At 47.4% G+C, this 17,248-nt stretch overlaps 1 long non-coding RNA gene across 3 annotated transcripts; it reads right to left on the bottom strand.

The window, feature by feature from the left end:
- Positions 1 to 705: 705 nt before the first annotated feature.
- On the bottom strand, positions 706 to 17,030 carry LOC136334023 (uncharacterized). 3 transcript variants are annotated; one of them, XR_010731114.1, is made up of 4 exons: positions 16,767 to 17,030; positions 12,528 to 12,784; positions 1,884 to 2,491; positions 706 to 1,645 (listed from the first exon to the last, which is right to left on the bottom strand). It is a non-coding gene; the product is annotated as an uncharacterized lncRNA (long non-coding RNA). The 3 variants fall into 3 exon arrangements; XR_010731115.1 differs by having other exon boundaries at positions 2,296 to 2,491; XR_010731113.1 differs by lacking the exon at positions 706 to 1,645 and having other exon boundaries at positions 1,656 to 2,491.
- Between the last annotated feature and the right edge of the window lie 218 nt (positions 17,031 to 17,248).

The following is a 17,248-nucleotide window of genomic DNA, read 5'->3' as shown; positions in this document are numbered from 1 at the left end:
GGCCTCGGCCCTCAGTGTAAGAGTGTGTGTGAGGAAAGGAGACTAAGAAACCCTCCAGTGCCCTGAGGACAGGACCCGGGAGAAGGTGTCCAGCCTGGCACGGTGGTCGGCGAAGATAGCTCAGCCACTGCCAGACGACGGAAGCCTGAGCTCACAGGCGGCGGGTCGTGGGATTTAGTGAGGCCTCGCCAGCTTTTGCGTTCTGCCTCTGTGAGCGGAAAGGGAAATGATAAAATGCAGAATTCTCTTTATTCAACAAAGGGGCATTCGGCCTGAATCACCCTTGCTTTGCTTTTTGTTTTTGCCTCTGACCTACGCTGTGCGGGGAAGGTCTTTTTCCCAAACAACGTCTACACAAGTTTAGCTAACTGTTGAAATGACTGGAAGGGGTGAAGGAAACCAGGTTATTTTATACCCCCCTGGTCTTTTTCTTTATGTTTATTATGTGAAATGGCTCTTTGGTGTTATTGTTATTAGTATTTGTGTAGTGTTGCCTGCTTATTTGCCTCAGGGGTGTAGACTTGGAGTTATCTGGGCTATTCCACACACTTCTTCTCTTTCCTCTGGTTGAGCCGACCAAGTATCTTCTTTCTTTATTTCTATTCTTTAAAGCAAAAATAGGTCATAGGAGGACTGATGAATTTTGTTTACAAAAGCACATTCCAACTCCTTTCTCTGACTAGCTGAAGACCCTGGAGCTTTGAAAGCCCTGCTTTTTTTTGGGTTCAGAACCCAAAGTTTTTTGGGTTCTTTTGTTTTATTATTATTATTGATTTTAGCGAAGAGAGAGGAGAGAGGGAGAGAAGAGAGAAGGAACATTGACCTGTTCGTGCATGTGCCCTGACTGGGGATCGAACGGGCAACTCTGTGCTTCGGCTCGAAGCTCTAACCAACCGAGCTAGCCGACCAGGGCTGAAACAAACTTCTTAAACTTACTTCTCTAACCTTTTCCATGAGCTCTCTATCACTCGTCCAAAAGAACGGTAAATAATTATTTGTGTTTGTGTTTGTAAGCGCCTTGGGTTTAGATTTCAGATAGATCAGAAGAGCTAGGGTCCTTGCTCTGCATCACTTGCTGAGGGTTTTTTCCCTCTTAAATTGGATACTCGCTCCTTCCAAGTCGTTAGGCATCCGCGCGGGCTGTTTTCTCGGCTCTGAAGCCCTGCGTGCAAACTAGCCCGAGCTGCATATCCCCTCGCGTCCACTAGAGGTCACTGGCCCCTCGCGGCTCGCGGCGCGACAGTCCGCTTCCCGCTCCTGGAGCTCAAATTAGCCGCGCGTTAATTAACACCGAGTCCATCAAAGCCCGTTGCTCAGTACAGTACTCCAGCAGGGCTTATATAGGCAAACCGAACCCAGCCAAAGCAAACCTCCCCAAACCCAACACTTCCAGCATATCCAAAATGGGAGACGCCTGAGTAACCTGGGGCAAGGTATAGTGGCTTGACGCTTTAATTTTTGTTTGTGGGGCTTGCTACATGGCTGTGCAGATAACATTCTGCGAGTGCAGGTCGGCGGGCCCGGCTCCGCGCGCCAGCGTTTGCAGGCTCGGCTGCGCGCGTTCTGGCCTCTCCAGCAAACCGGTCCTGGGGCAGATTTCTCCAACTTGGTAGCCACCGGGAGACCGACTCAGGTCCACACCGTCCTAGGATCACACGAAAGTAAAAGAATATTTATTTAGGCTACGGAGTACGAAAAAAGAAAATAAAAAGAGCCAGATGTCTTTGAAACTGGTAGAGGAAAGAGAAACGACGACGTTTCTCTTGACTGTTGAGGCGGTCTGGGAAAGGGAGGGGTGGTTGAGAAGGACGCCATGAATCTACCCTGGTCGTTTTGACCCGCGAGTAAGGGTGTGTCTGCAAATGTCAAGAGAAGGTCCTTACCTCTCACTGAGTGCGCGTGATTTTCTTTTTGTTTTGTTTTTAAAAGATCCACACAGAACGTAAAATGTAGCTTTAAAAAAAACTCAAAACCATTTTCCACAATAAACTGACGGAGTCCTGTCTCAGGGCCTTAAATAAACCCCTGAGAACTGCAGGAAGCGAAGTCAGTTTTACTCCAATAGCACTGTCCAGATTCATGGTATTTGCAAACAGTCCTGACAAGTTCCTTTGACATGGTGTCCTGGTAGGTGGACCAGTCACCTGAGGAGCTCGTAATTGGTTTGGAGAAAAATATTGGAAACATTAATACAGGTTCTGTCAGAGGAGTTTACAGGGGTCCAAGGCCTTTCGGTTCATCCGGGGAGCAGGAGTTTGCGGGAGGGGTGAACATCCTAACAATTTGTATACCGACCTTTGCCACAAAGTCCTTGATGCCGGTTTCCTAAGACCTGCACGTTCGGGTCTTTGGGAGAGCGGGATTCTGCGCGTTAACCACCGTTTGCTCAAACTGCTCAATTAAGGCAAAAGGTATCTGACGCCCCCTCATTGTGGGACAGCGCTCCTCTTGTTGGGCTGAATGATGGCGGATTGACGAAGCCACTGTCCGCCTGCAGGAAAGGGGCACCCTATCAGGCCACGTCGTGGTGCCCCCAAAGTTACCATCAATAGCAGCCAGTTGGCGGGCGCTGGCCGAGAGCGAGGCCCCCGGAGGCCCTGCTGCAGGTGGCTGGGCTGCCCGCAATAAAGCTGAGGGTGTGCCCAAGGAGCCCACCCAGCCGGAGACGCGAGGGGGTCAGGATGTTTCTTGAGAGGACTCTGGATCCTCGAAACCGCGGCTTTGATTTTTTGCATCCCCAAGGTACTGGGAAGCCACCCTAAAGCATCCTGGTCAAGATTCCGTCCCCACCCACCCCCAGCTCTCTAAATCGAGGCGCTGCTCCTCAGCCCCGAAACTTGCTCCTCTCCCCTTCGGCCCTGGCGCTGCCGAGCCCAGGTTCCAGGCCCAAGCGCCGCCAGAACGCGCTTCAGCGCCAGCGCCGCACAGGTGCCAGCCTGAGCTGACATTACGTAATAGACTTGGCAGCCCAGGCTCTTGGGCTCTTACCAAACGGAATTAAGGAAGGTGAGTTTTCTCTTTTCTTTTCCTTTTTTTTTTGTTGTTGATTACATCTGGTGTCAGGTATACTTGATCCGCAGAAGCAGGGGTGTGTGTGTGGGGGGGGGTGTTCTTTTCTGGAAAAGACCAGGCGGAATGGCAGCCCAGGTCAGTGTCCCAGAGCGGGGCATAGGCAGGCCTGGGCGCTGGGCTTAGCCCCAGCGTCCCCTCCCGAGTGTTCAGCTGAGGCCGCCAACAGCAGTGCCCTCGGCCTGAAGTCCAGGCGCAAGGGGAGTAAGGGGTTGGCCCCCACCTCCATTTTCTGACCCAAGTTCCTCTGGCTGGAACTGTGGGGTTCCACTCCAAGACTATTTGCCTTTTATTAGCCTACCGATTCCCTGCGAGTGGGGCTGAGTGTGAGGACGCAAAATCAGCATATTCTAGGTAAAATAACTTCATAGGCAACAGGGAGCCCCGCCTTCATCTCTGTAGCTGCACCTGAGAACCACGTCCGCGGCGCAGGTCTCTAAAAATCAGCCGAAGACAGCCAGCCCAGGGCCCTTTCTAGGATGCGAAACCACGGGACTCCTGTTCATTTAGAATTAAAACCATTTTACCAATTTTGGTAAGCTGTAGAAAGGAATTACAAATACCACCAGCCTCCATTTTATTAGGGAGAAACTAAAAAAAATAAAGAAAAAAAAGTAATGGTGACATTTCCCTCTCCAAACCTTCAGTTCACTTGTGGGCACCTTTATGGAATTCGTCGCTAAGGGCTGGTTCAGAGCTCCCTTTGGGGAAAAAAATTACTATTTTTGGAGAGAAAGGAAGAGAGAGAGAGAGAGAGAGAGAGAGAGAGAGAGAGAGAGAGAGAGATGGAGATGTTCCTGTACGTGCCCTGACCTGAACGGACCTCGCAACCTTTGCGTTTTGGGACGACGCTCCATCCAACCGAGCCATCCTGCAAGGGCAGGGCTGGTTTGAACCCTTAGAGATCAGAGGAGTTTGAGCCTTCAGGAGCAAAATGCTTAATTTGGGGAGTGGGCTTAATTTTAAGTGATGAAATAGGAATACTGTTCAGTGAGCAACACGCAGGTAAATCTGAGTCTCTGTGTTTAGTCCCAAAAGAACTAGTCTATCCCCTTAAAGGGGTCTGACTGATAGGACGGTTAAGAGCAGAGTCTTGAAGAGTACTGACAGGAACTGAGGAGAATGGCGGGGCGGGGTGCTCAAGTGGTCATTCACAGGAGACTTGGGCATGTATCCCAACTCATTTTACACTGCTGAATTCAACTAAAAACTCACACTGGCCTGACCTGTGGTGGCGCAGTGGATAAAGCGTCGACCTGGAATGCTGAGGTCACCAGTTCGATCCTGGGCTTGCCTGGTCAAGGCACATATGGGAGTTGATGCTTCCTGCTCCTCCCCCTTCTCTCTCTCTCCCTCCTCATTAAAATAAATAGATAGATAGATAGATAGATAGATAGATAGATAAATAAATACATTTTAAAAACTCACACTTACAAAGACTTAAGTTGCAACTATTCAAATATGAACCTTTTTCTGGAGTAGCTCTCATTTACAGAGGTAAGGCTGCCAGGTAAAACTGAAGACCCTTTACTCTGATAATTACATGCCCCCCCACACTGCTCCTATAATTCTGTGTTAATTGTAACACCTTTGTATTGGCTACCTATAAATAAGTTTTTTAAAATCTTATACATGGTAAGCAGGGAAAGAGTAATAGCTGCAGGGGAATTTTTAAAACAAAATTTGTTCCATTAAATATGTCATGGTCAAAACTGTTCAGTAATGAATCATTGCTTTCCTTGGTGCTGCAGAAGCTACTAATTGTTATCACTGGAGCTCTCAACAAAGAGTCAGGACGCAGTACCTGTACCCCTACCCCATGAGTTTCTTCATGAATCCCATTTGCTGGATCTCATCTGCCATGAAGACCCTGTAGTGGTCTGGAGAGGTAGCAGTCTGACATGCAGCCATCTGCTCTTGGGTGGAACTGGGAGATACAACGACAGTTTTATGCCAAAAGGACAAAATGATCTTGCCCAGAATCAAGTTGTGCTTTCAAGTTACCAGTTCTGTCTAATCACGTGATGATTAAAAGACTAATAAACTTAAAAGAAAGCTCCTCAGTGTGGTTGCCACTAAACCAGTTTAGGTTTGGGGAGTTTTCTTAAGTCCCAATAAAGTGTCCCAAACCTGGGAATGGGCAGGTCATGCATCAGTGGGACATCAGTGGCTACTTGTGTATAATGAAAGCCTTTGGGGGAATTTTGCTAGTAAGAAAGATAATATCTCTGAGATTTTAGATGATTTAAAAGAAAAAAAAGGAATTTAATTTATAAAGTTCACTGCCAAAGCTATAAAGAAGAAAAGTTCTGCAAACTGCCAGGCCCTATTTAAATATAACCCAGTTTCTTTCCTCCTCCTCTGGCTTTCTTTAACATGAGTTACTCTGTGCCTCGAAGCTGTACCTCGAGCTACCTCCCCTTCCTCCGAGAACCTAATTCTGAGCCTCGTTAGAAGCAAACACTGGCTAATAATTTTTTTTAAAAGGCAAATTCTCTAAAATAATACTCATAAGCAAAGAAATGAATTATGAAGCAGTTGTTAAATAGAACAACTTTAAGTTCCATCTCCGTCATGCCATTGTAGTGTAGCCTGCATGTTGCCCTTATACAAACACTGACTGCGAAACGTGTGGCTGACTCACCGAAGAACGTGTGGGCGAGCCTCTCATCTGTGGAAACCAGCCCCGAACCACATGGGTGCTGGAGCACAGGGTGCTGTATGCTCAGAGCGCGCGCTCCTGGAGCAACGGCCGAAGTGCAGGTACTGTATGCTCAGAGCGCGCGCTCCTGGAGCCATGACCGAAGTGCAGGTACTGTATGCTCAGAGCGCGCGCTCCTGGAGCCACGACCGGAGTGCAGGTACTGTATGCTCAGAGCGCGCGCTCCTGGAGCCACGACCGGAGTGCAGGTACTGTATGCTCAGAGCGCGCGCTCCTGGAGCAACGGCCGAAGTGCAGGTACTGTATGCTCAGAACGCGCGCTCCTGGAGCAACGGCCGAAGTGCAGGCTGGGCCAGGGTTCCTCGTGCTTTCTACTTCCTCCCTCTCACCGTTTTGTCAAAGAATTTTTATAACTTCTCTAAAAATTAGTAAGATATATCCTCATTTAATAGATTGCCTACTGGCTCATATTACTGAAGGGAAATATTTTTATTTGTCTACAACTAACATAATTTTTAAAGAACAACTTTGTTCTACTTTTCTTCAAAACTAGGGCGGGTACAAACTAGAAATATTTTATTATTCTCATTCTAGAACAAGATTTGGCAGGTAGTCAGGTTCTAAAACATGCCAAATATTCTAATTTAATGTTCAGAGACTTTTTATTTGCCACAGAATAGGTCTAACACTCTATAGCAATAATCTCTTAACTAATTATACAAATGCATTCTTCACCTAGCCGTCTAGTAGTTTCACTGGCCTGGGAGAAGGAAGATGGTTTTCATGACATCATTGCTATTATTTAAATCAAACTGCTACTGGAGAGATAGTTGTTAATAGAAGCCTTCTTCTCCCCGCCTCTGAAGCTTCCCTCCCCCCCCCCCCCCCGGCGTTTTATGTCGTGCCATCAACTTAAATGTAAGGACAGTTATGTTGGTCCTTTTAGCCTATGGTATAACTAGAGTGTCGCATCTACAGGTCTGCAAGGAAATGCAGAGGAAAATCAACATATTTAAGGGATAGTTGCTTGAGACAACTTATGTATTTATGAGTTTAGGGTGCTGCTGTTCAATTTTTTTTCTCTTTATAAATGTATGTGTGTGTGTGCGCGCGCGCGCACAGAGAATTTTATAAATGCGAGTGCGCACCCTCAGGAGTATTCCCATGTTTGTACATTAAAAGCTGCCACGTAATCATTCTACAGGGCCGGTTTAAAACATTTAACAGAGAGCTAACAGATCCTCTATGTCGAAGAGCGTACTCCTATTTTTTATATCCCGTCACAGCAATGAATCGGTTTTGCACCAATCTGACTTCCACCTTAGTCTATCGTGGATGCTCTTGTCCAAGAAAACCATTTCACCCACTTTTGATTTCTGACCCTTGCTACATGACCCCCCTTCTTTCTCTGCAACTACTCTTTTTTTTTCCTCTTCCCTTTTTTAAAGTCTATTTTCATATTTAATAGTAGTGAACAATTCTTGCTGTATAGAAACCCAGTTGAAATGATCTGGTGAGCTCCCACCTTGCTCCTTGATACGGAACAGTATCTCAAGTATTGAATATGTTCGGACTTGGTCGTGGGCTCCGAGCTTCAGGAAAAGCTACTTTTTTGGGATTTCACCCCTTTTCTAGCCTAGAGCGTGCGTGCTACACACGCGCGTGCGCGCGCGCACCCCCCCCCCCCCTCTGTATTAAGAACCAAACAAACAAAAACCTGAGGGGGTGCCCCAAATGTGAACAGAGATGCACGATGCAAGCTGAGGCTGGCAGTGCGAAGGCGCCCGGATGAGCGGCACCCGCACAAGAGCTATGGCTAAGGTGGATGCCAGAGGCCAGGGTGAGGACGCACGGGGACTGTGCGGGCTTCCAGCTCGTGTCTGAGACGCAGGCGAGGATGGCCAGGCGTTCGCGGCGTAGGGCAGCCTTGAGCTCTGGGTCAGCTGGGGTAGAAGCTCTGAAGAGGGGTCCCGTGGCGCTTTTGTACTGCCCCGCCTCGGCCCGCGGCGATCTGACGCACAGGCTCCCCCGGGACGCAGGGGGCGTCGCACTGCAGCTGGGTGGCGAGCAATTTATTCCTCGTCAACCCATCCCAGCCCATTTTCTATTACTCCACCCTACCCCTCCAAACTCTCCTCCTCTTCCTCCTCCTTTACCTATGCCTTCTGTACCTCAGATTCTCCACCTCCTCTCCATCTTCCATCCCTCTACTTCTTCCCCTCCTCCCTCCCGCCTCCTCTCCCCCTTCCTCTCCCCTCCCTCTCTTCTGAATAAGCAAGCTTTTGCTTCTAAAAGTCACAAGTAATCCTCGTGTGTGACACACACATACAGAGAGAGAGAGAGAGAGAGAGAGAGAGAGAGAGAGAGAGGCGCAAGCCTACCCAGAGGAGCGGCAGACAGAAGGGAAATCTGACACAACGGCTGGGGGAGAAAACTTGACGCTTCTGGGCCACCATTTGTCAGGGCCTCACTCGAGGTAAGTAATCTGGGGACAATGGAGTTCGATTCCTGGCAGGATCCAGCCTCCGCCCAGACCCCAGGCCTGAAAGATGAGCACCGTTACCTGGAGCTATTAAGATGATGAAAATGGGGGTGAGGGCGACGGGCTGGCTCCAGACAGAAAGCCGGACCAAGAGGATGCCTTGCGACTAGGAGGCTGGACCCCGTGCTCTTGCCTTGGGGCACCATGCGCGTCCTGCAAGGGTTCCAAGCGACTGCGGGGGGCTTCCGGCTACCCGACTTTCCTCCTTCTGCTGTGCGTTCCCATAGCTCCCATCTATCACACACACGCGTGCAAAAGAACCCCTGCTCTATCGTGAAGTGACAATTTGCGCCCCGCTCAGTCCTTGGAAAGGAAAAGTTTGGCAAGGGGAGGGCCGCGCAGCTCTGTAGTTCCCTGGAACCGAAACTGGGACTGTGAGACTTGCGCTGGAAATTAAGTTTTTCTGTTTTTAAAAACTTACCTTTAACGAAAATGTGTGTGTATTCAAAAAGATTATTGGATTACTGTATCTGATCAGCTGCTGATGACCTACCAATAAGCGTTTTAAACACACACGCACATTCGGCGCGCGCGCGCGTGCGGACACACACACACACCGGGGGCTATGTGCAGTGGGAAGGCCGTTAGAAGTAACCAAGGATTCAGAGAGTCGCGAGGGCTTTGAAATGTGTAAAGGCTTTGTATGTGTCGTCCATGTGTACAGAGAATAGAGGGAGGGAGCAGAGGGAGCGCGCAGTGGGCTCCGCGTTTTCTCTGTGCTTGTGTTTCGTGTGTTGTCAGCTGGCTCACGTTTCTAAGCGCTGAACGCTGCCAGAAGCGGGGGCCGGCACCCACCATCCACCTCGGCACCCTAGTGGCGAAACAGGACTCATTTGTTTGATGCAGAGCGGTGACGACCTAGAAGAGACTGGAGTGTGGTTAGGTCGGCCCCCTGCCATCCAGTACACCTGCGGCAGATGGCTCAAGTGGTAGAATGGTTTTGTTTGCGGGGATTTAGAAGGGAGGAGGGGTAAGCTAGAGCCTCGCCCAACTATTACGAAGTACCACAAAGAGCCAGACACGAAAGAAGCCATATTCCTCCCTTCAAAAACAATAACGTTGCCGCGGTCCCCGAGTGAACTGGAACATGTTAGTGACCTTGATGCCTGATCCAAATTGATGACATAGCAGAATTTTAGGACTACTGTTTTTTCAAAGAAATTTTTGATAAAGCGCTTACACACGCGCGCGCGCGCGCACGCACACCTGTCTCCAACCAGATGCACACAGGTGTCCTTGGAGTTCTACTCCCTGGAGCCAAATCTCATTGAGCCCCTGCGGACTCAACTCCGGCTGAAAGGAAGGCCACAACAGACGCAGGAGCCTTTCCCCTCTTCCTAAGCCATGTGTGCGATTAGCCTGCCTGCTATCACACACAAGTACCCTCTGCCCAGATAAGCATCTGGGTAAGATTTAGAGGGGTTTCAAATGTATCCCTCATTTTCACATGCAATGATGTGCCTTTCTGATCAATAATCCCATCCTTGCAACCCTTCCTTCCTTCAAGCTCCTCATCCAAGAGGAAAGGAAGCAAGCGCGCGCGCGCGCGCACACACACACACACACACACACACACACACACTGAGGCATGCCGACAGGGAAGCAGGTGTGACAAAGGAACACAGACATTCTAATGACAGTTTAGCCTGTCTTTATTCCTTAATTTTCTTGCTAAACAGGAGGAATTAAGAGAGAAATATATTAAGGAAAGCCTGAACAGAATGAGAGGCTTTTCTCCACCTTTACTTCACAAACACTTCATCACAACAACCGTGAATATTTATTGTAGAGTAAGAATCAATTTCACTGGCCTAATTTTCTATTCTAAATCAAGAAACATTTCTGTAACTAGAGTTTAATATGCTTACACTTTGGGCTTGATTAGGAGTACAGAGAAATCTCATCATTTTGCCACTTACATTTTATTTTTCTATTTTCTTTCATGTTAAAACAATAAGTTTAGAGTCCATAAAAATCAGAGTATCAAGGAACAATGAGAAACCATTCTAGATAAGGTTTTCAATCTATAAATAAAGTTACATTTTAGAAACCCAACACTTCCAAGAAAGGAAAAAATGTCAACCCCTGCATTTTTCAAGGTGTTTTCAATACCCAAAAATACCTCTGAACTGGATTTGGTTGATGGGTGCTTGCTGTGTGCCCAGTATAATTTACTTTTTCTGTAATTATTTCACTGTGAAACTTCCATTTTACAAAGAGAAAGTTGACTTTGATATGCAGTAGGATACCTTGAGAAATATGCCATTAGGATATAGTTCTATTTTATTCATTATTTGGAATACAAGTTTACTTGTACATCATACAGACTGCTAAGGGCTTGCTCTGGGATGTGAATACTTTATGTATACAAACAGAGCACGTTTGTATACACAAGCAGAAAAAAATACTTGCAAAACTGAGACAAGAAACAGGCTTATTGAGTATTTTAGAGATTTGTTTAATTTTTAAAAAGAGAGAGAAAGTTGATCTAAGATTCTTGACGTTAGGAACACTAAGAGATTCCCATTTTATTTAAATAAAACAAAATTAACAATTGTAGAGAATGCAGAAAAACTTTAGCCCTTACCAGATCCCCCTTCTTTTCCTAAATACACTTTAGACCCTTTTCCAACCAGTATCTAAAGCTAAGGATAATAATTTCCAAGATTTCAATGAAAAGTTTGTGTATGTGTGTGTATTTTTAATTCTGGGATTTTTAATGAGTAATAATTTAAATGGAAAAAATCTCCGGCCCTGGCCGGTTAGCTCAGTTGGTTAGAGCGTCGTTGTCCTGTATGCTCAAGTTGCAGGTTCAGTCTCCTGTCAGGTCACATAGAAGAGTCAACCAATGTACGCAGGCACAGCTGGAACAACAAACAGGTCCCTCTCTCCCTTCCACTCATTCTAAAATCAGTGTTAAATATGCAAATGTAAGATCTCAAATATTTAAATTAGTTCAAATATTCTGATATTTCTAGGAGAAGAAATATAGTTTAATATTCAAGCTAGTTAACACCCGAATAACAATCGGGTTTCTTAGGCCCAGGTGAGCCTCAGAACCGAACGCGGGAGACGGAGAGATCGGGAGACTAGGGGAAGCTGAGACCCTCCTTCCTCTACCCGCTGCTGTGATCACCTACGTCTCCTTTTCATATGAAATGGTTGTTTGCTTGAACTGAACAGATTGATAGAGAAAGTAAATCTGCAATACACGAAATGGTTTCTGTCCATCCTCATCCTTGCTAGGTTTCTCTTGGGCCTCGCCATCCCTTGGCGCCTTCTGCAACCTTTCCCAACCAAGCATTTACAATTACATTTAGCGGGATACATTATCTATATCTATATCTATATCTATATCTATATCTATATCTATATCTATATCTATATCTATATCTATATCTATCTATATCATCTATAATCTATCTATCCATCTATCTATATATACACACACACACCCTTAGGTCTCATAAATATCACCACCACCCCCAATTTGCTTCTGCTTCCGGTGTAATTAAGATCATAATTCTTAAAGAGAAGCCTCCAAATCTCAGTTCCCCGCCTCGGCGAAGGCGCTCAAGGTGTAGGATTGTGAAGAGCCGGGGAGCTCCGCGGGTCTGCGTGCCTGGCGCCAGCCGCTGCCTGCGAGTCTGCGTCTTTGGCTCGCACATTTCCCCACTTAAGGGAGGATAATAAACCCTTGTCGGTTCCTAATTTGTAAAGATATCATCTTTAGTCAGCACTGAAATGGGGGTAGTGGAAAAGAGGCCTGGGTCATGAACCCGAAGAGGTCAGAGCTCCAACCTCCTCCTGGGTTTTTTATTGAACCAGGAAGTGGCGGCCAACTGCGCCTGCCGGTCCCTCTGGTTTCCCAGAAGAAAGAACCTTAGCTGGAGGGTGTGTGCGCGCGCGGAGTGTTCAGTCCCATCCTGCAGCCCCCCTAGGGGTCTCTAGAAGCAAAGGCTCTGCCTTTTCCCCGGGCAGGGGATATCTAGAGGGGTGGGCCGAGCCTTGGACGCGAATTCCCGCAGCCTTCCAAATGCACGCAGCGGGCACACCCAGCACAGGGCCGCCCCGACGGCCCCGACGACGTGCCCGCGCGGCCAGTAGGTGTCGCTGTTCCCCTGCTGGCCGGAGGCAGAAGCCCCGCTTGGCCCCCCGCGCCGCTCAGCCTGCCTCACTCAGTGGGTTCCCAAAGCCAGCGGAGCTCCCGAGAGAGGGCCGCAGTCCTCCTCCCAAGACGGTCCCCTTGCTTACCTGGCCAGGACCGCAGAAGCTCTGGCCGGACCAGGGAAGCGCCCACAGGGAGAGAAATAAGAGAGGAATCTGTTGGGGCGAAACATGGGGCCCAGACGAAAGCAGCTCGAAGCCAGCAACTCCCCCTTCTCTTCTCTTCCTGTGCTGTGGTCAGCGATCCGGCACCCGGACATCCTAGGAAAATCCGGAGCCCTGGGTTTCACCCGCACTCCGCACTCGTTAAATATAAATGAGATTGAATCCCAGCTTCGTGGGAGCTAGCAAGAGAAAAAGGGAATTGGTTTCAATTTCTTGCCGACAGAAAGAGAGAGAGAGAGAGAGAGAGAGAGAGAGAGAGAGAAAGAAAGAAAGAAAGAAAGAAAGAAAGAAAGAAAGAAAGAAAGAAAGAAAGAAAGAAAGAAAAAGAAAGAAAGACCTGGGCCTGGCCACAAGCGTGAGCTACCTACCATCTTGTACCCTCGTCTACAGGCAGAGATGCCCAGTACAGCGCCCTCCCCCTTCCCCCGGCCAGGAAGGCGGCGGTATTTGGATGTGGTTGTCTTCCCCAAAAGCATTGCTTGCCGAGTATTACTCCCCTCTGAAACCTAGCAGTTAGCACGTCTTTGGACTCTGTACTGAAAGTCTAGGTACTGAGAGTTCTCCGCCCTGCTCTGGCGTCCTGGGCCCCTTGCCTTGGCCTCAGGGTGCCGCGTAAGAGATTATTAATCAGAAGCGTTCTTTTTATGTGTATCTCAAAGGGAGGGTGTTTGGCTTATGAATACCGAGAAGGACATTTACAATGGGTATATCCCATAAGTGACTGGAAATTTTATTATGATTTTGATTGTTTTGTATAAAGAACTCGCTGCTGGAATTTGAAGACAAGAAGAGACCTCAGTAAAACCGTTAAATTCAGAACTTTGAGTTATTAAAAGCGGTATGCAAAATGCAACTGCTATGTATTTAAACTAATGTATAAAATCTTATCTGCAGTTAAAATGTGGGGGCACTTTGCTGTAAAATATAAAGACCCACACTTTATCTGTATTTTGATAAACATAATCAATTTGTAAAGAAAAATGTAAAAATGTAACAATTATCAAAGAGAAAGAAAGAAAAATTCCTACATAAAGTCCAAAATACTTGGGAACACTCCTTCCTGACTGTGGGCCTTCACTATCTCGCTGGAGAAGTACAGGGTCTTCAAGGCGAGTCTTAGATTTCTAACGTGAGGTGGCTGACATCATCTCTAAATGTCATGCCTTTTGCTAGGTTTCATGAATTTGGCTCCTTTCTGTTAAATCCCATATCTGCTATGCAATTCTAAGTAATTATTTCTGATTGAGATGGCAAATTAATCATTTGGTGACGTGGGTGGGGGGAGAAACGTGTCTAATTGGAGGTTGTGGAGTTCAGTGAGGTAGTATTTTTAGATTGGAAAGTCCAAATTCATATATTTGGGTATCTTTCCCCCCTCCCATCGTTTTCCCACTTTCTCCCCATTTTACTCTTTTACTCAACCCTTTGGGCTCCTCTCTCCCACTTTCTTCTTCTGTTTCCTCAGTCTCTGTCTTCCTTCCCTTCCTCCCCAGGGCCTCTCCCATTTCCTCTCGCGTCTCCTCTTCCCCTCTTCTCTCCCTTTCTCTCTCTCTTCTCCTTTCCCTCTCTCTCTCTATGTGTGTATGTATCTCTCTGCCCCCCCCATTTATTGTCTGGCCCTATCAGTCAAGTTAATTAATATAAAAGTGGCGAGTGGAAGGCTCAGCATCCTCTCTCCCGAGCGCCTGGGGCACTTTGGTGAAGCGTCTGCCCTGCCAGGTTACCCGCCCAAGTGATGGCCCTTGGTGCGGAGCGCTTCGCTGCGGAGCAGTTGGGGTCTGCACAGGGTTTGCGGGGCTTATTCAAATGCCGCCCGCTGCTGCTGTGATTCGCAGGACTCGGCCTCCCTGTGGTAATGCGGGGCGGAGGGGGGAGGGGAGGTGCTGAGGGGCGGGGAGGAGAGGCTGTGGGGGTGAGGGCGGGGTGGGAGGGGGCTCCGGCACCGCGAGCGAGGCTGCCGGGCTGGGACAGAGCGCCCGGACCCGCGGCGGCGGCGGTAGCGGCGCCCGCCCACCTCCAGCACCGCACTCACTGAAACAGCGAGCCACAGAACCAGCGGCCCCGGGGTAAGCCACGCGCGCACACGGCAGCGACAGCGATGGTTCAGACGCTTCAGGTTACTACCATGCGCCAATCAGGGAGATTAGAAACAGAAAAAGAGATTACCGAAAGATCAGATATGAGGTGTACCTCTCTGTGTCCCTTGTCACACAATGCGCGTGCACACACACATGCACACACGCGTCTGCATACGCATGCATACACAGACATCCGTATATGCACGCTTTCCTTGATACTACCACCTAAATAGATGCACCGCCACTTTTGCCCTGCAACGTGTCCCTTGTGTTTGTCCTGACGCCTGAATAAAGACAGGCAGGTATGTGCCAGAATCCAGGCAGGAACGAACCGACACGCACGGTTGCATTGCAGCCAAACTCAGAGACATTTAACCTGCCGAATTGTTTCACTCAGGCAGGTGCCACCCAGAAACTGGCAATGCTGCAGCTAGTTGTGGAATCCTGAAACTATTCATCAAATGTGCTGAAAATATACTCTAGAACAGGTCATCTTGCTATATATGGCAAGGTAAGGGCAAACCTAACATGAGAGTGTTTCCGTTTTTTAATGTTTTACGTGCAACCATCTGACCACTTTTTATTGGGTAACATATCATATAAGCACTTTGGTGTATAGGCTTGGAAAAACTACAGCCAGAGGTAAGGCTGCAAATACCATAAGAATTAGGGGTGCTAAAAATGGATGCTGGATAGTCCAGCATAAAAGATGGTATACAGCTGTAGATTTAAAATGGGGAGAAATACATGTAAATATTTATACGTGAAAGCCATTGGGGAGGCTGAGTCTTGTCCTGGGTATCCATGCAGGTAAGTCATTCATAAGAAAACTAATTACTTGTGCATGTACTTGGACTTAATTAATTGAATAAGCTGCATGTGTGCACACTAGCTGTTCTTTGTGGCTATGCAATTATGGAGTCTGTCTTTTTAAAATAATGGCTTGGGGGAAAATTTTAAAAGTGAACTTTATACCTATACATCTTTTTTCAAAAGCCATTGTGCTGAATAGATATATTTCCAGGAAGAAAATCCTACTCTATAAGCAAGATTACCATTACTTGAATTCTAACACAAGGCCTGTATATTTTAGGGCAATTAATTGGCTTAATATAGCCAACTGTTTTATCAGTTTTCAGTTCAAAGTCAGGAATTAAGGACACTTTTCAATCAAAGTAATGTGCTTTGTTTCCAGCCATACTAAAATAAAAAGTAAATTTTGAATGCGGCAGATAAGGTACAACATACAACATGGTTGAAAATGTCTTCCTTGCAGAAGGCTGTAGTTGCTGTCTACATATTTTAAAATAGATTTATTATTATTATTTTGCAATAAGAAATGCTAGAAAACAATAGGGGAGTGAATATTGCACCTTTCAGTTAAGCAGCACAAAAATTACTCAGAAATCTTTGGAGCCACTTCCTTTTATACATACATTATTTCAAATACACTGGCCTAAACTGTTTTTGTTAATATGAAGTTAATTAGACAAACTTTGAGCACTGAGCAATGGGCATTACAGCCCATCAAGGGGATATGTCAGGAAAGAAAAAAAAAATATGTCTTTTATGACCAAACCAGGAGGTTACACAGCTGGCATTACATACATGACAGATGTGTATATTTGGAGCCTTAAATAAACAGAAGCAGGGAGACAACTGTGCATTTATCTAGCAAGAAACAGAAGCAGATACTCGCCAAAAATTAAAGACAGAAAGAGAAACAGACATAATAAAATAGCAACAACAACAACAACAACAAAACCAAAAACGGAGGGGGTAGGATCAATAAAACGATACAATCTGAACTTTTTGCGAATTAAAAAAATGCAAATATACTTTACATATGCATCAGTATTAAAAATAATACACGCTGGAACCAACAGGAGCGGGAGCAGGAGGAGGAGGTGGAGGAGAAGAGGTGGAGGAGGAGAAGAGGAGGAGGAGGAGGAGGAGGAGGAGGAGGAGGAGGAGGAGGAGGAGGAGGAGGAGGAGGAGGAGGAGGAGGAGAGGAGGAGAGGAGGAAAGAATGGAGGCGCCGCGGAGCCCTGATTATGCATGGGCTAGAGCTGCCTCCTCTAACCTGTTCTTCTCCGAGCCGGGCAGCCGGCGGTCCTCAGCCGCCCACAGAACAGGAACCGAAACAACCGTTCCCGAAGGCTACAGCGTTTATTTTTCTTTTTGGGGGTTTTGGAGGTTGTTTCATGGGCTCGCCAACTGGCCCCTTTAATTAAAAGCTTCAATAAAAGGAGATCGCGCCAGGAATGCACCGGCTCCTCTTCGCTCAAGGATTTGCATATTTTTTTAATGCCCTAATTTCCTTGATGTATGTAAATGTAGCCGGACGTAGAGGGAGACGGGGAGCTGACGTCAATGGACGTGACCTCGCCGCTAAACCTTGAACGTGAAGCCGGGATGGGGGAAAACACGGAGCGGCGGCCGATGGAGTTCGCTAGTGCTGGCGGCGTTAGCGGCGGTCGCCCAGCCCAGGCCCGAGGGGGCCAAGAGGGTCCGTGCCAACCCTGGGGAAGGACAAGCCGCTGCCTTCTTCCTCCACTGCCTGGC

This window comes from Saccopteryx bilineata, chromosome 4 (genome assembly GCF_036850765.1).
Source record: "Saccopteryx bilineata isolate mSacBil1 chromosome 4, mSacBil1_pri_phased_curated, whole genome shotgun sequence".
In the NCBI taxonomy this organism is placed as follows: domain Eukaryota; kingdom Metazoa; phylum Chordata; class Mammalia; order Chiroptera; family Emballonuridae; genus Saccopteryx; species Saccopteryx bilineata.
This window is presented reverse-complemented; position numbering and strand designations above follow the sequence as displayed.